This window comes from Nerophis lumbriciformis, linkage group LG15, assembly GCF_033978685.3.
Source record: "Nerophis lumbriciformis linkage group LG15, RoL_Nlum_v2.1, whole genome shotgun sequence".
NCBI classification, from domain to species: domain Eukaryota; kingdom Metazoa; phylum Chordata; class Actinopteri; order Syngnathiformes; family Syngnathidae; genus Nerophis; species Nerophis lumbriciformis.
In genome coordinates this window covers 23320001-23337353 of record NC_084562.2, presented here as the reverse complement: position 1 = coordinate 23337353, position 17353 = coordinate 23320001, and the positions used below count along the sequence as shown (strand labels likewise).

At 34.8% G+C, this 17353-nt stretch overlaps 1 protein-coding gene across 2 annotated transcripts in view; it reads right to left on the bottom strand.

The window, feature by feature from the left end:
• The window catches only part of pcdh17 (protocadherin 17), a 231441-nt gene extending 231115 nt beyond the window's left edge, over positions 1-326 (bottom strand). For both annotated transcript variants that reach the window (XM_061974704.2, XM_061974705.2), the window contains exon 1: positions 29-326. The gene's annotated coding sequence lies outside the window, so the exon portion shown is untranslated. The remainder of the gene's footprint in view (positions 1-28) is intronic.
• Positions 327-17353: the final 17027 nt, after the last annotated feature.

The window sequence follows — 17353 nt, the reverse complement described above, 5'->3', positions numbered from 1 at the left end:
AAAAAAAACATATAAGAGGTTAACTTACCTAAATAAAGTGGATATTAGTCCAGATATAGTTCCAAAAGGAGGGTTTTGGGGGTAAATATGTATCCTTTTTTTTGTTGCCTTCTTCTTCTTTGCAGGCTACGATGCAGCAGCAGTATAAATAAATAAATAAATAAAAAAGGCTCCAGAAAAGTCTGACTGTAATGTCAATGAGCTGCTGTGTGATTAGGATGCAGAGGCTCGCCTTCTGCACGCAGTGAGTCACCCTTGTTCAAAAAAAAAAAAGCAAGGACAAAAAGCATCCAGATGCGTGACAAAGGTGTGCAGATCGTGAGAAAAAAAAAAAAAAAAAAAAAAAAAGAGAGAGAGAGAGACCGGTCAGTGGGTCCTATCCCGCCCGGATCAGCATCAGCATCAGCGGTGTAGTGCGGTGTCCTTGCCCGGCGTCCTTATCCAAAGTGCCATGGAGGTGCGTCCTCTTTTTTTTTTTTTTTTTTTTTTTTTTTTGCATCAACTCAATGCAACGTTGTTCTTTTCTTTCTTTTTTTCTTGTGGAAAAAAAAAAAAAAAGCACGTTGTTACAAAGTGTGTTGTGTACGTTTGGATGCGTCCTGAGTAGAAGAAGAAGAAAAAAAAGACGAGCGCTCTTCCTCGCACGGTATGAACTCCGTGCACGCACACGCTGCGTTAAAACCGGAGACGCGCTCCGGCCGGCAGCCAATCGGCTTCGAGCGGGGGCGGGGCAGAAAAGGAAGAGGGGGCGGGACTAAGGCGCAACAACTGAGCCAGACTACAAATGATGGGCGGCGCTCGTTGGCCACCGGCGCTGCTTGTTGTTTTTCAAAAAAATACAAAAAAAAAAAAAAGAGCACTTCATTGTAGTTTAGGTTGCAGGAAGCCAGCAGATGTGTGGCAGGAGAAAAAAAAAGAAGAAAGTCGTTACTCAATTAGATTTATTTTCGGCACCCCCTCCCTTTTTTTTTTTTTTTTTTTTAGGGAAAACGGTTTCCATGCACTCGGAGCACATAGGTGTAAATGTCATGTTTTATTCATGGAAATGTGGGTTATTGTAAGGAAATTATTGCATAAGAAACTCATTTTCCAAATGCCACAGGTGTCAAACTGAAGGCCCGGGGGCCAGATCTGGCCCGCCAGCCGGCAGCATTTAATCGGCACCATAGGGGTTTTTTTTAAACGGCATTTGAACCTTTTTAAATGCATTAAACATATTAATTAATTAATTAATGAGCGTTACATTTAACATAACCAATTTAAGTATATTTTTTTGTTTTTGTTTTTAACGGCATTTTGCTATTTTGACATTTATTTAACATATTAATTAATTAGTTAACATATTGACATAACATTTAACATAGCAAATTTGACATTTTAAAAGCAGCAAAGGTTTTTTTTAACATAATTTTAACATTTTAAATGCATTTAACATATTAGTTACTTAATTATTGATGAACATATTAACATAACATTTAACATATTAAATGTAACATTTTAACAGCAGCATAGGTTTTTTTTTTAATGACGGTTTAACATGTTTTAGTTTATTTAACATATTAATTAATTAGTTAACATATTGACATAACATTTAACATAACACATTTGACATTTTAACAGCAGCATAAGGTTTTTTTAATGACAGTTTAACATGTTTTAGTTTATTTAACATATTAATTAATTAGTTAACATATTGACATAACATTTAACATAACACATTTGACATTTTAAAAGGCAGCAAAGGGTTTTTTTTAACATAATTTTAACATTTTAAATGTATTTAACATATTAGTTAATTAATTATTGATTAACATATCAACATAGCATTTAACATAATAAATGTAACATTTTAACAGCAGCATAGGGTTTTCTTTAATGACGGTTTAACATGTTTTAGTTTATTTAACAAATTAATTAATTAGTTAAGATATTGACATAACATTTAACATAACAAATTTGACATTTTAAAAGCAGCACAGGTTGTTTTTTTTACATATTTTTTACATTTTAAATGTATTTATTAATAGTAATTAATTAAATATTGAATAACATATTAACATAACATTCAACATAACAAATGTAACATTATAACGGCTGCATAGGGATTTTTTCAACAGCATTTTAAAATGTGTACATTTATTTAACATATTAACTAATTAGTTAACATATTGACATGACATTTAACATAACACATTTGACATTTTAACAGCAGCAAAAGGTTTTTTTTTGAACAGATTTTTTACATTTTAAATGTATTTAACATATTAATAATTTACTTATTTATTTATTAACACATAAACATAACATTTAATATAATACATTTAACATTTTAACAGCAGCATAGGGTTTTTTTTAACAGCATTTTAACATTTTTAAATGTATTTAACATTAATTAATTAGAGAATCAAGTAACATATTAACATAACATTTAACATAACAAATTAAACAATTTGACGTTAGCATAAGTTTTTTTGACGGCACTTTACATTTGTAAATGTAACATATTCAATGATTAATTAATTAATTATTTACTTAATTAATTGACAAATTAACATAACAGTTAACATAACACATTTAACATCTTAACGGCAGCATAGAGTTTTTCTTTAACAACATTTTAACATTTGTATATGTATTTAACATATTAATGATGAATTAATTAATTCATTAATTAATATACTAACATAACATTTAACAAAACAAATGTATCATTTTAACGGCAGCATATGAATTTTTAACGGTATTTTAACATTTCGAAATTTATTTAAGATATTAATTAATTATTTATTTAATTATATATTAACATAAAATGTAACACAATTTTGTAATTTTAATGGCAGTATCGTTATTTTAACAGCATTTTAACATTTTTAAATGTATTTAACATATTATTAAATAAATTAATTAATGAAATAATAACATTACATTTAATATAACATATTTTACATTTTAACAGCAGCATAGAGTTTTTTTAATGGAATTTTTAAATTTTAAATGTATTTAACAAAAATAATTAATTAGATAATCAATTAACATACTAACATAACATTTAACATAACAAATGTAAACTTTTAACGGCAGCATAGTTTGTTTTTTTAACCGCACTTGAACATTTTTAAATGTAACATATTCAATAATTAATCATTTTTTATGTATTAATTAATTAATTATTTAATCAATTAACATATTAACATAACATTTAACATAAATTTTACATTTTCACGGCAGCATCGGTTTTTTTTAACATCATTTTAACATTTTCAAATGTATTTAACATATTATTCAATTAATTAATTAATGAACTAATAACATTACATTTAACATAATACATTTTTAAATGTATTTAACATATTAGTTAACTAGCATAACATTTAACATAACATAATACAACCAATTTAACATTTTAACGGCAGCATAGGGTTTTTTAACGGCATTTTAATTTTTTTAAATGTATTTAACAAAATAATCAATTACTATTTAATTAACATATTAACATTAAATTTAACATAACAAATTTAACATTTTAATGGCAGCATAGGGTTTTTTAAATGGCATTTTAAGATTTTTAAACGTATTTAACATAATAATTAATTAATTAATTAATTAATATAGTAACATAACATTTAACATAACAAATTTAACATGTTAATGGCAGTATACATTTTTTTTAAAGGCATTTTATTTATTATAAAATGCATTTACATTTTAATTATTAATTATTTAATTAACATATCAACATAAGATTTAATATAACAAATTAAACACTTTAACCGCAGCATGTTTTGTTTTTTTAACAGCATTTTAACATTTTTAAATGTACTTAACATAATAATTAATTCATCAATTAACTAACATATTAACATAACATTTAACATAATAAATTTAACCTTTTAACGGCAGCTTATGTTTGTTTTTTTCACTGCATTTTAACATTTTTAAATGTATTTAATATATTATTTATTAGTTAATTAGTTAACATATTAACATAACATTTACCATAACAAATGTAACATTTTATCAGCAGCATAGGTTTTTTTTATTTTTTTTTATGGCATTTTAACATTTTTAAATGTATTTAACATATTAATTAATTAACATATTAACATTACATTTAATTAATTAAGTAAATCATTAACGTTTTAAAAAACATTTAACATAACACATTTAACATTTTATCGGCAGCATAGGGTTGTTTTTAACCGCATTTTAACAAGATAGGTGCTTATTTGTCGCCCTCTTGTGGACGATGTGTGTGACCCAGGCCAGTGACCATGAAATGCACTCTCGGGAGACTACAGCAGAGTAGTATTATACAACCCAATCCAAACAACCTTCCCTAGTCATGGCAGAGAAGAAAAAAAAAAAGACCAGCACTAAAAATCAACAAGCATTTAAATCCATTGCAAGGCATGATGGGGGGCAAAAAAAAGCAAAACACTGTTTCCATACTTACCAATGTTTGGCACATTTTAGCTGCTCGATATTTCTGACTGATTACACAGCTTAAAGGAAGTTGTCACAAAGGTAATAAACAAGGTATAAATGGAACTTTCACATACTCTTTAATGTTCAATTCTAATAATTAGCAATTATATATCCATTCTATTAATACAATATGTACACATATATATGTATGTATGTGTGAGGCGTGATGCGCAGGCCCACTTTGTGGACACACCCTGGCATCACCCAACCACTGCACCGCTGCCTGGTGGGTTAGTTTAGGAAGACAAAAGGCTAGAAAAGCCTGAGAGAAAAGCAAATGCTGGTAGGCGCACCATAAGCGGTCCTCCGATAGACCGGAGCTCCGGCAGCCCCCTGCTGTTGTGAGGAGGTACCGGTCTTCCTGGGTTTACCTTGCCACCAGATACAGCTCCCCACAGGCGAAGAAGTGACGTTGGAGTCTGCGCGTCTCCCTCGTCGAAAAAGACCTCAACGGCGGAGTGGGCGGATGATGGTCGCATAGAAGCTCCACAACAGTCACAAAGGCGGAAGAAGGCTGCAGCAAAGACGGGCCCCCAACTGTCTTGGTCTCCATGCCATTGGATCCTGGGCTTCTCTTTGCCAAGGACAGTGTGGTGGCTGTCTGTGGACCAGTCTCCCCACTTTAAAAGATTTAACGCAAAGGCGTTCTCCTGAAGGCAATCCCACCAACAGGAGGACAATCATACTCGTTTCGAGTGATCGCAGACGACGATGTGTGTGACCAAATTTTTTTAGCCCAATCAAAACGTCCGGACACCCCTGATCTAGTGGGTGTTAAGCCTCCCCTGTCTTTAAAAACTGGTGACGGCTGTGTTTCTGACTTTAAACAAGAATCAGTTGTGTTTGCGTACCCAAAAATAATACTCGATCGACCAGTTTGCAGAATGAACCGAAACAGATCGAACCCAGCCTTGGCTGCTTCTCGATATTTTCACGGATGCCTTCCCGTTATTCGGACGGTCGTGGCTGGGGAGGCTTCGTTTGACGCGGACTGACCCCTCCGCTTGGGTCGGCTAACCGGTCGGACACGGTTTACTGGTTTGTTTCTCTAAAGCAGTGGTTCTTAACCTTGTTGGAGGTACCGAACCCCACCAGTTTCATATGCGCATTCACCCAACCCTTCTTTAGTGAAAAATAAAATGTATTTTTTTTCAAATTCAAGGCAAAGTTGTATGTTTTTGGTAACACTTTAGTATGGGGAACATATTCTAAGTAACAAAGACTTAACTTAGAGTTATTTGGTTAGGGTTAGGATTAGGGTTAGAGGGTTAGGGTTATAATAAGGCCATGCCAAATAAGGTTTCCATGCACTCGGAGCACATAGGTGTAAATGTCATGTTTTATTCATGGAAATGTGGATTATTGTAAGGAAATTATTGCATAAGAAATCCATTTTCCAAATGCCACAGGTGTCAAACTGAAGGCCTGGGGGCCAGATCTGGCCCGCCAGCCGGCAGCAATTTATCGGCCCCATAGGGGTTTTTTTAAACGGCATTTTAACCTTTTTAAATGTGTTAAACATATTAATTAATTAATTATCTAATTAATTAATAATTAATTAACGTAACATTTAACATAACCAATTTAATTATAGTTGTTTTGTTTGTTTTTTTACGGCATTTTGACATTTTGACATTTATTTAACAAATTAATTAATTAGTTAACATATTGACGTAACATTTAACATAGCAAATTTGACATTTTAAAAGCAGCAAATGGTTTTTTATAACATAATTTTAACATTTTGTCAGGACTTGGTCCGGGGTGTGTGCTTTTCCAGGATGCAACGGAAAGTTGGCACGGGCGAGACGGGAATTAAGGTACATGATTTATTTATTAACTATAAATACAAAAAAAAGGATCAAACAAAAGGCGCGCACAGTGGCGGAGAATAAACTATGAACAATTAAACAAAACTTGCAAACTATGGCTTGAATAAAGAAAACTTACTTGGCATGGACAAAAAAGGAGCAGCGTGAACATGGACATGAAACAATGGACAGAGCATAAATGTGGTGTGAGGTCGTCAGGACGAACAACAGAAAATGAATGAACTTAAATACTATGGACATGATTAACAACAGGTGCGTGACTCAAAACAGGTGCGTGACATGACAGGTGAAACTAATGGGTAACTATGGTGACAAAACAAAACAAAAGTGCACAAAAAGTCCAAAAATAAAACCTGATCACACAGACATGACACATTTTAAATGCATTTAACATATTAGTTAATTAATTATTGATTAACATATCAACATAGCATTTAACATAATAAATGTAACATTTTAACAGCAGCATAGGTTTTTTTTTAATGACGGTTTAACATGTTTTAGTTTATTTAACAAATTAATTAATTAGTTAACATATTGACATAACATTTAACGTAACACATTTGACATTTTAAAAGCAGCACAGGTTTTTTTTAACATATGTTTTACATTTTAAATGTATTTATTAATATTAATTAATTAAATAATCCCACTGGGGTGAGTTTTTCCTTGCCCTTATGTGGGCTTTGTACCGAGGATGTCGTTGTGGCTTGTGCAGCCCTTTGAGACATTTGTGATTTAGGGCTATATAAATAAACATTGATTGATTGATTGAAATATTGAATAACATTAACACAACATTCAACATAACAAATTTAATATTATAACGGCTGCATAGGGATTTTTTTCAACAGCATTTTAAAATTTTTACATTTATTTAACATATTAACTAATTAGTTAACATATTGACATGACATTTAACACAACACATTTGACATTTTAACAGCAGCATAAGGTTTTTTTTTAAACAAAATTTTTACATTTTAAATGTATTTAACATATTCATTAATTCACTTATTTATTTATTAACACATAAACATAACATTTAATATAATACATTTAACATTTTAACAGCAGCATAGGGTTTTTTTTAACAGCATTTTAACATTTTTAAATGTATTTAACATATTAATTATTTAGAGAATCAATTAACATATTAACATAACATTTAACATAACAAACAAGGCAAAGTTAGATGTTTTTGGTAACACTTTAGTATGGGGAACACATTCTAAGTAACAAAGACTTAACTTAGAGTTATTTGGTTAGGGTTAGGATTAGGGTTAGAGGGTTAGGGTTATAATAAGGCCGTGTCAAATAAGGCATTTATAAGTACTTAATAATGACCAGTTAAGCTCATTTCCATGTTAATAAGCAACTAATTAATGGTGAATATGTTCCCTATACTAAAGTGCTACCATGTTTTTTTACTGGTGCACAAAATGATTGGATTGGCAGACCGGGGTGGTGGTTCCTCTCTTTAAGAAGGGGAACCGGAGGGTGTGTTCTTACTATCGTGGGATCACACTCCTCAGCCTTCCCGGTAAGGTCTATTCAGGTGTACTGGAGAGGAGGCTACGCCGGATAGTCGAACCTCGGATTCAGGAGGAACAGTGTGGTTTTCGTCCTGGTCGTGGAACTGTGGACCAGCTCTATACTCTCGGCAGGGTCCTTGAGGGTGCATGGGAGTTTGCCCAACCAGTCTACATGTGTTTTGTGGACTTGGAGAAGGCATTCGACCGTGTCCCTCGGGAAGTCCTGTGGGGAGTGCTCAGAGAGTATGGGGTATCGGACTGTCTGATTTTGGCGGTCCGCTCCCTGTATGATCAGTGTCAGAGCTTGGTCCGCATTGCCGGCAGTAAGTCGGACACGTTTCCAGTGAGGGTTGGACTCCGCCAAGGCTGCCCTTTGTCACCCATTCTGTTCATAACTTTTATGGACAGAATTTCTAGGCGCAGTCAAGGCGTTGAGGGGATCTGGTTTGGTGGCTGCAGGATTAGGTCTCTGCTTTTTGCGGATGATGTGGTCCTGATGGCTTCATCTGGCCAGGATCTTCAGCTCTCGCTGGATCAGTTCGTAGCCGAGTGTGAAGCGACTGGGATGAGAATCAGCACCTCCAAGTCCGAGTCCATGGTTCTCGCCCGGAAAAGGGTGGAATGCCATCTTCGGGTTGAGGAGGAGACCCTGCCCCAAGTGGAGGAGTTCAAGTACCTCGGAGTCTTGTTCACGAGTGAGGGAAGAGTGGATCGTGAGATCGACAGGCGGATCGGTGCGGCATCTTCAGTAATGCGGACGCTGTATCGATCCGTTGTGGTGAAGAAGGAGCTGAGCCGGAAGGCAAAGCTCTCAATTTACCGGTCGATCTACGTTCCCATCCTCACCTATGGTCATGAGCTTTGGGTTATGACCGAAAGGACAAGATCACGGGTACAAGCGGCCGAAATGAGTTTCCTCCGCCGGGTGGCAGGGCTCTCCCTTAGAGATAGGGTGAGAAGCTCTGTCATCCGGGAGGAGCTCAAAGTAAAGCCGCTGCTCCTCCACATCGAGAGGAGCCAGATGAGGTGGTTCGGGCATCTGGTCAGGATGCCACCCGATCGCCTCCCTCGGGAGGTGTTTAGGGCACGTTCGACCGGTAGGAGGCCACGGGGAAGACCCAGGACACGCTGGGAAGACTATGTCTCCCGGCTGGCCTGGGAACGCCTCGGGATCCCCCGGGAGGAGCTGGACGAAGTGGCTGGGGAGAGGGAAGTCTGGCCTTCCCTGCTTAGGCTGCTGCCCCCGCGACCCGACCTCGGATAAGCGGAAGAAGATGGATGGATGGGATGGACAAAATGAACCGTGCATGAACATCACCTTGTTCGAAGAACAAAACCAACACAGTGCATAAACTCACAACAAATTACACACCTGCAAATCAGTGTGATTTCTGCTGTTTTGATTGATTGATTGATTGAAACCTGTATTAGTATATTGCACAGTTCAGTACATATTCCGTAAAATTGACCACTAAATGGTAACACCCGAATAAGTTTTTCAACTTGTTGTTGCCGTATCCGTAATACGCCGACAGGGAGAAGTTTTTATTTAGACGATGAGTCAGGTGTGTCTTGACCGCCGCCGAACCCCTGAGCCTGACTCACCGAACCCCTAGGGTTCGATCGAACCCAGGTTAAAAACCACTGCTCTAAACATCTATTGTTCCTTGCACAAACTTTCCCAGTTCCGGTGGTTGGAGGGCAGGATTGTGTCGATCTCCGCCTGTTGTTCTGCGGATGATCACTACTTCTCTGGAACTCAAACGTATGTGTCAGAGTTTGTAGGTGCCGAACCCCAAGATGCAGAGAAGGCGGAAGGCATTGTGCGGGAAAACAAGATTTAATGTTCATAAAATAAAGGAAAAAACACAAACCAGGAACTAGGAACAAGAAACAGGATGCCAGGAAAACAGGAACTGGAAGACGAGGAACAAAAAGACAGCAAGCTACAAAACATCATGTAACAAAGCGCTGACAGAAAACTAAGACAAACGCAGAGAAAAAACTAACACAGTCAAACTGTCAGGGACAAGCCTGACAGTATGCTCGCAAATTAAAGCCTAGCAAAAATCCCAGAGACAGCTCGTACCTCGAAACACTTGTGAGTCGAGGTCCACCTGTACTGTGCAAGACTGTGTCGTTTGGTAATTCAGAAAAAAAAACGAGTCGAAGCGTATCTAATAAACTGTTCTCAGATCACTGTGATTCCATTATCAACAGTTTATTCACTCACATCTCAATTTAAGGACCGTGACCAAGTGCTGGCACTGACAAGAGTTCTGTGTGACACTCATTTATGTGTTATCAGATAAGCCACACAGAAACTGGGCGGCCAAAGGTAACTTCAGTCCAAAACGTTATTGGTGGAAGAACAGATGAATGATTTGTTACGTTGCTGTCATGTAATCTTGTATCACAGATTGCGAGCAAAATGGGAGCGAGCCCTGGCTGACGCATGAGAAGTCTGTCGATGAATTCCTGCTTGCCACGTAATCACTGGTCAAATCTCCTGTTTACGGCATATGGCCCACGTACGGGTCATGCACGGCCCGTTGAACTTTTTAATCCAGCTCGCCGAACGTTTCCAAACCCCTGACATGGAAGCTGTGGCCGGTCGGCCGGCAAAGGGTTTTGCATTGCTCAGTCTTCCATCCATCCATCTTCTTCCGCTTATCCGAGGTCGGGTCGCGGGGGCAGCAGCCTAAGCAGGGAAGCCCAGACTTCCCTCTCCCCAGCCACTTCGTCTAGCTCTTCCTGTGGGACCCCGAGGCGTTCCCAGGCCAGCCGGGAGACATAGTCTTCCCAGCGTGTCCTGGGTCTTCCCCGCGGCCTCCTACCGGTCGGACGTGTCCTAAACACCTCCCTAGGGAGGCGTTTGGGTGGCATCCTGACCAGATGCCCGAACCACCTCATCTGGCTCCTCTCGATGTGGAGGAGCAGCGGCTTTACTTTGAGCTCCCCCCGGATGGCAGAGCTTCTCACCCTATCTCTAAGGGAGAGCCCCGCCACCCGGCAGAGGAAACTCATTTCGGCCGCTTGTACCCGTGATCTTGTCCTTTCAGTCATAACCCAAAGCTCATGACCATAGGTGAGGATGGGAACGTAGATCGACCGGTAAATTGAGAGCTTTGCCTTCCGGCTCAGCTCCTTCTTCACCACAACGGATCGATACAGCGTCCGCATTACTGAAGACGCCGCACCGATCCGCCTGTCGATCTCACGATCCACTCTTCACCCACTCGTGAACAAGACTCCAAGGTATAGATCTCCTCCCCAACCCGGAGATGGCACTCCACCCTTTTCCGGGCGAGAACCATGGACTCGGACTTGGAGGTGCTGATTCTCATCCCAGTCGCTTCACACTCGGCTGCGAACCGATCCAGTGACAGCTGAAGATCCTGGCCAGATGAAGCCATCAGGACCACATCATCTGCAAAAAGCAGAGACCTAATCCTGCATCCACCAAACCAAATCCCCTCAACGCCTTGACTGCGCCTAGAAATTCTGTCCATAAAACTTATGAACAGAATCGGTGACAAAGGGCAGCCTTGGCGGAGTCCAACCCTCACTGGAAACGTGTCCGACTTACTGCCGGCAATGCGGACCAAGCTCTGGCACTGAGCATACAGGGAGCGGACTGCCACAATCAGACAGTCCGATACCCCATACTCTCTGAGCTCAGTCTTGAACTATGGAATTAACTCCAATGCTTTCTGAAGCTAGAGACTCTGCGCTGACGGAGAAGGACCGAGACATTCTGCAAGTCTTATAAGACAAAGCATCACAGAAAATGTTTACTTTTGGGTAATCCTGTCATTTTGGGCGGTAAATTGTCTGAGATTCCACACAGGAGGGTTATGTAGTCTTTGCCACTGGTCCGTCTGTTCGTTAGTCTAGTCCAGGGGGTTGGCAACCCAAAATGTCAAATGAGCCAATTTGGAACAAAAATACAAAAAACAAATCTGTCTGGAGCCACAAAACAATTAACAGCTTAAATAAGTGTTATAATGAAGGCAACACATGATGTAAATGTCTATATTAGCTTTATATATAATATACCGTACACATATTATGTATATATTTGTATATATGTTATATTTTATATCCCTATATTTAGTCTATTTATACCTGCATTGTCCTTTCCATCCTTACACTTTCCATCATTGTAACTGAGCTACTGTGTTGAACGATTTCCCTTGTGGATCATTAAAGTTTGTCTAAGTCTAAGTCTAAGTCCATTAGTCTACTATCAAAATGACTTTAAAAGTCTTATACAAGTGTTATAATGAAGGCAACACATGATGTAAGTGTTTATATTAGCTATATTAGCCTACTATCAAAATGACTTTAAAAGTCTTATATAAGTGTTATAATGAAGGCAACACAAGATGTAAGTGTTTATATTAGCTATATTAGCCTACTATCAAAATGACTTTAAAAGTCTTAAATACGTGTTATAATGAAAGCAACACATGATGTAAGTGTCTATATTCTACATGACTTTAAAAGTCTTATATAAGTGTTATAATGAAGGCAACACATGATGTAAGTGTCTATATTAGCCTACTATCAAAATGACTTTAAAAGTCTTATACAAGTGTTATAATGAAGACAACACATGATGTAAGTGTTTATATTAGCTATATTAGCCTACTATCAAAATGACTTTAAAAGTCTTAAATACGTGTTATAATGAAAGCAACACATGATGTAAGTGTCTATATTCTACATGACTTTAAAAGTCTTATATAAGTGTTATAATGAAGGCAACACATGATGTAAGTGTCTATAATAGCCTCCTGTCAAAATGACTTTAAAAGTCTTATATAAGTGTTATAATGAAGACAACACATGATGTAAGTGTTTATATTAGCTATATTAGCCTACTATCAAAATGACTTTAAAAGTGTTAAATAAGTGTTATAATGAAAGCAACACATGATGTAAGTGTCTATATTCTACATGACTTTAAAAGTCTTATATAAGTGTTATAATGAAGGCAACACATGATGTAAGTGTCTATATTAGCCTACTATCAAAATGACTTTAAATGTCTTATATAAGTGTTATAATGAAGGCAACATATGATGTAAGTGTCTATATTAGCCTACTATCAAAATGACTTTAAAAGCCTTATATAAGTATTATAATTAAGGCAACACATGATGTAAGTGTCTATATTAGCCTACTATCAAAATGACTTTAAAAGTCTTATATAAGTGTTATAATAATAATAATAATAATGGATTAGATTTTATATTGCGCTTTTCTATTATTAGATACTTAAAGGGCTCACAGAGAAGTGGGAACCCATCATTTATTCACACCTGGTGGTGGTAAGCTACATTTGTAGCCACAGCTGCCCTGGGGTGGACTGACGGAAGGCAACACATGATGTAAGTGTCTATAGCCTACTATCAAAATTACTTTAAAAGTCGTGTATAAATGTTATAATAAAGACAACACATGATGTAAGTGTCTATATAAGCCTACTATCAAAATGACTTTAAAAGTCTTATATAAGTGTGATAATGAAGGCAACACATGATGTAAGTGTCTATAATAGCCTACTATCAAAATGACTTTAAAAGTCTTATATAAGTGTTATAATGAAGACAACACATGATGTAAGTGTCTATATTAGCCTACTATTAAAATGACTTTAAAAGTCTTATATAAGTGTTATAATGAAGACAACACATGATGTAAGTGTCTATATTAGCCTACTATCAAAATTACTTTAAAAGTCTTATATAAGTGTTATAATGAAGACAACACATGATGTAAGTGTCTATATTAGCTATATTAGCCTACTATCAAAATTACTTTAAAAGTCGTGTATAAATGTTATAATAAAGACAACCCATGATGTAAGTGTCTATATAAGCCTACTATCAACATGACTTTAAAAGCCTTATATAAGTGTTATAATGAAGGCAACACATGATGTAAGTGTCTTTATTAGCTATACTAGCCTACTATCAAAATGACTTTAAAAGTCTTATATAAGTGTTATAATGAAGGCAACACATGATGTAAGTGTCTATATTAGCCTACTATCAAAATGACTTTAAAAGCCTTATATACTTGTTATAATGAAGGCAACACATGATATAAGTGTCTTTATTAGCCTTACTAGCCTACTATCAAAATGACTTTAAAAGTCTTATATAAGTGTTATAATGAAGGCAACACATGATGTAAGTGTATATATTAGCTATATTAGCCTACTATCAAAATTACTTTAAAAGTCATATATAAATGTTATAATAAAGACAACACATGATGTAAGTGTCTATGTTAGCCTACTATCAAAATGACTTTAAAAGTTTTATATAAGTGTTATAATGAAGACAACACATGATGTAAGTGTCTTTATTGGCTATACTAGCCTACTATCAAAACGACTTTAAAAGTCGTATATAAGTGTTATAATGAAGGCAACACATGATGTAAGTGTCTATATTAGCTATACTAGCCTACTATCAAAATGACTTTAAAAGTCGTATATAAGTGTTATAATAAAGACAACACATGATGTAAGTGTCTATATTAGCCTACTATCAAAATTACTTTAAAAAGTCTTACATAAATGTTATGATGAAGGCAACACGTGATGTAAGTGTCTATTTAGCTATATTAGCCTACTATCAAAATTACTTTAAAAAGTCTTACATAAATATTATAATGAAGACAGCACATTATGTAAGTGTCTATATTATCTATATTATTATTATGTTAACATCAAATGACACATCACTGTCAGATTTTTAGCTATTTTTGCATGTGTATACCTATTATTAATTATATTAGGTTATTTTACGCATGCTAACTGTTAGCTTGCTAGCTTGTTTTGCTCATTTTCACGGTTTAAACTCAAGAGTCGTATGTTTTGTTGACGCTATCTGGCTAGCGTGCTAACAGTTCGGCTGTTCAGCTTTGGCTTTTTGGCATTCACGCGCAATTTCCACCAACATTGCCTTGTTGTCTAATGATTGAAAACTTCCAAAGTGAACATTTCATTGCTCAGTGTTACCTTCGTCATTCTACTGTGCACATGACCATTGTTTGTTCTGGTCAGTGGGCACGTGACGTGAAGATGACCACCGAATTATGCAGGCCAACATGGCGTGTTGGCAGATTTTGGTTGCCCGCACTTCTGTTGGAGCTGTCAGTCCAGCAGGGAAGGAAGGGGAAGGAAAACTGGAGCTCTCAAAAAGTAAAGCCATAACATCTTATGTCACTTCAAAGTGACATCATTCTCTTCATTACTAGAAAATCCTGCCTGGTTCCCTTAGTGCTATAATCCTCATTGTTCCCCAATTGTAATTCCATCTATTTATATATATATATATATATACATATATATATATATATTGCAGAGGGTCCAGTAGCTGTTGTAACGTGGCCCCAAGTACCGAACTTCTGTACAATTTGAATAGAATAGAATAGAATAGAAAATACTTTATTGATCCCTGGGGGAAAATCAGCACCACAGTTCGTTCACAATAGACAATAAACAATTGGGTATTTTTTACATGTGAATAATACAAATACAGTCTATTATACAGCATTATTCACATGTGAATAATATAAATGCAGTCTATTATACAGCATTATTTACACATGAATAATATACATACAGTCTATTATACAGCATTATTCACATGTGAATAATATAAATACAGTCTATTATACAGCATTATTCACATGTGAATAATATAAATACAGTCTATTATACAGCATTATTCACATGTAAATAATATAAATGCAGTCTTTTATACAGCATTATTTACACATGAATAATATACATACAGTCTATTATACAGCATTATTCACATGTGAATAACGTAAATACAGTCTATTATACAGCATTATTCACATGTTAATAATTTAAATAATGTCTATTATACAGCAATATCCACATGTGAATAACATAAATACAGTCTATTATACATCATTATTCATATAAATACCGTCTATTATACAGCATTATTCACATGTGAATAATATAAATACAGTCTATTATACAGCATTATCCACATGTTAATAATATAAATACAGTCTATTATACAGCATTATTCACACGTGAATAATAAAAATACAGTCTATTATACAGCATTATTCACATGTTAATAATATAAATACAGTCTATTATACAGCATTATTCATATGTGAATAACATAAATGCAGTCTATTATAAAGCATTATTCACATGCTAATAATATAAATACATTCTATTATACAGCATTATTCACATGTGAATAATATAAATACAGTATATTATACAACATTATTCACATGTTAATAATATAAATACAGTCTATTATACAGCATTATTCACATGTTAATAATATAAAAACAGTTTATTATACATTATTATTCACATGTATATAACATAAATGCAGTCTATTATACAGCATTATTCACATGTTAATAATATAAATACAGTCTATTATACAGCATTATTCACATGTTAATAATATAAATAATGTCTATTATACAGCAATATCCACACGTGAACAAGATAAATACAGTCTATTATACATCATTATTCATATACCGTCTATTATACAGCATTATTCACATGTGAATAATATAAATACAGTCTATTATACAGCATTATTCACATGTTAATAATATAAATACAGTCTATTATAAAGCATTATTCACATGTTAATAATATAAATACATTCTATTATACAGCATTATTCGCATGTGAATAACATAAATGCAGTCTAATATACAGCATTATTAACATGTTAAAAATGTAAAAACAGTCTATTATACAGCATTATTCACATGTGTATAACATAAATGCAGTCTATTATACAGCATTATTCACATGTTAATAATATAAATACAGTCGATTATACAGCATTATTCACATGTGAATAACGTAAATGCAGTCTATTATACAGCATTATTCACATGTGAATAACGTAAATACAGTCTATTATACAGCATTATTCACATGTGAATAATATAAATGCAGTCTATTATACAGCATTATTCACATGTGAATAACATAAATACAGTCTATTATACAGCATTATTCACATGTGAATAATATAAATACAGTCTATTATACAGCATTATTCGCATGTGAATAACATAAATGCAGTCTATTATACAGCATTATTAACTTGTTAAAAATATAAATACAGTCTATTATACAGCATTATTCACATGTTAATATTATAAATACAGTCTATCATACAGCATTATTCACATGTGAATAACATAAATGCAGTCTATTATACAGCATTATTCACATGTTAATAATATAAATACAGTCTATTATACAGCATTATTCACATGTAAATAATATAAATACAGTCTATTATACAGCATTATTCACATGTGAATAACATAAATAGAGTCTATTATACAGCATTATTCACATGTGAATAACATAAATACAGTATATTATACAGCATTATTCACATGTGAAAAACATAAATACAATCTGTTATAAAACATTATTCACATGTGAATAAT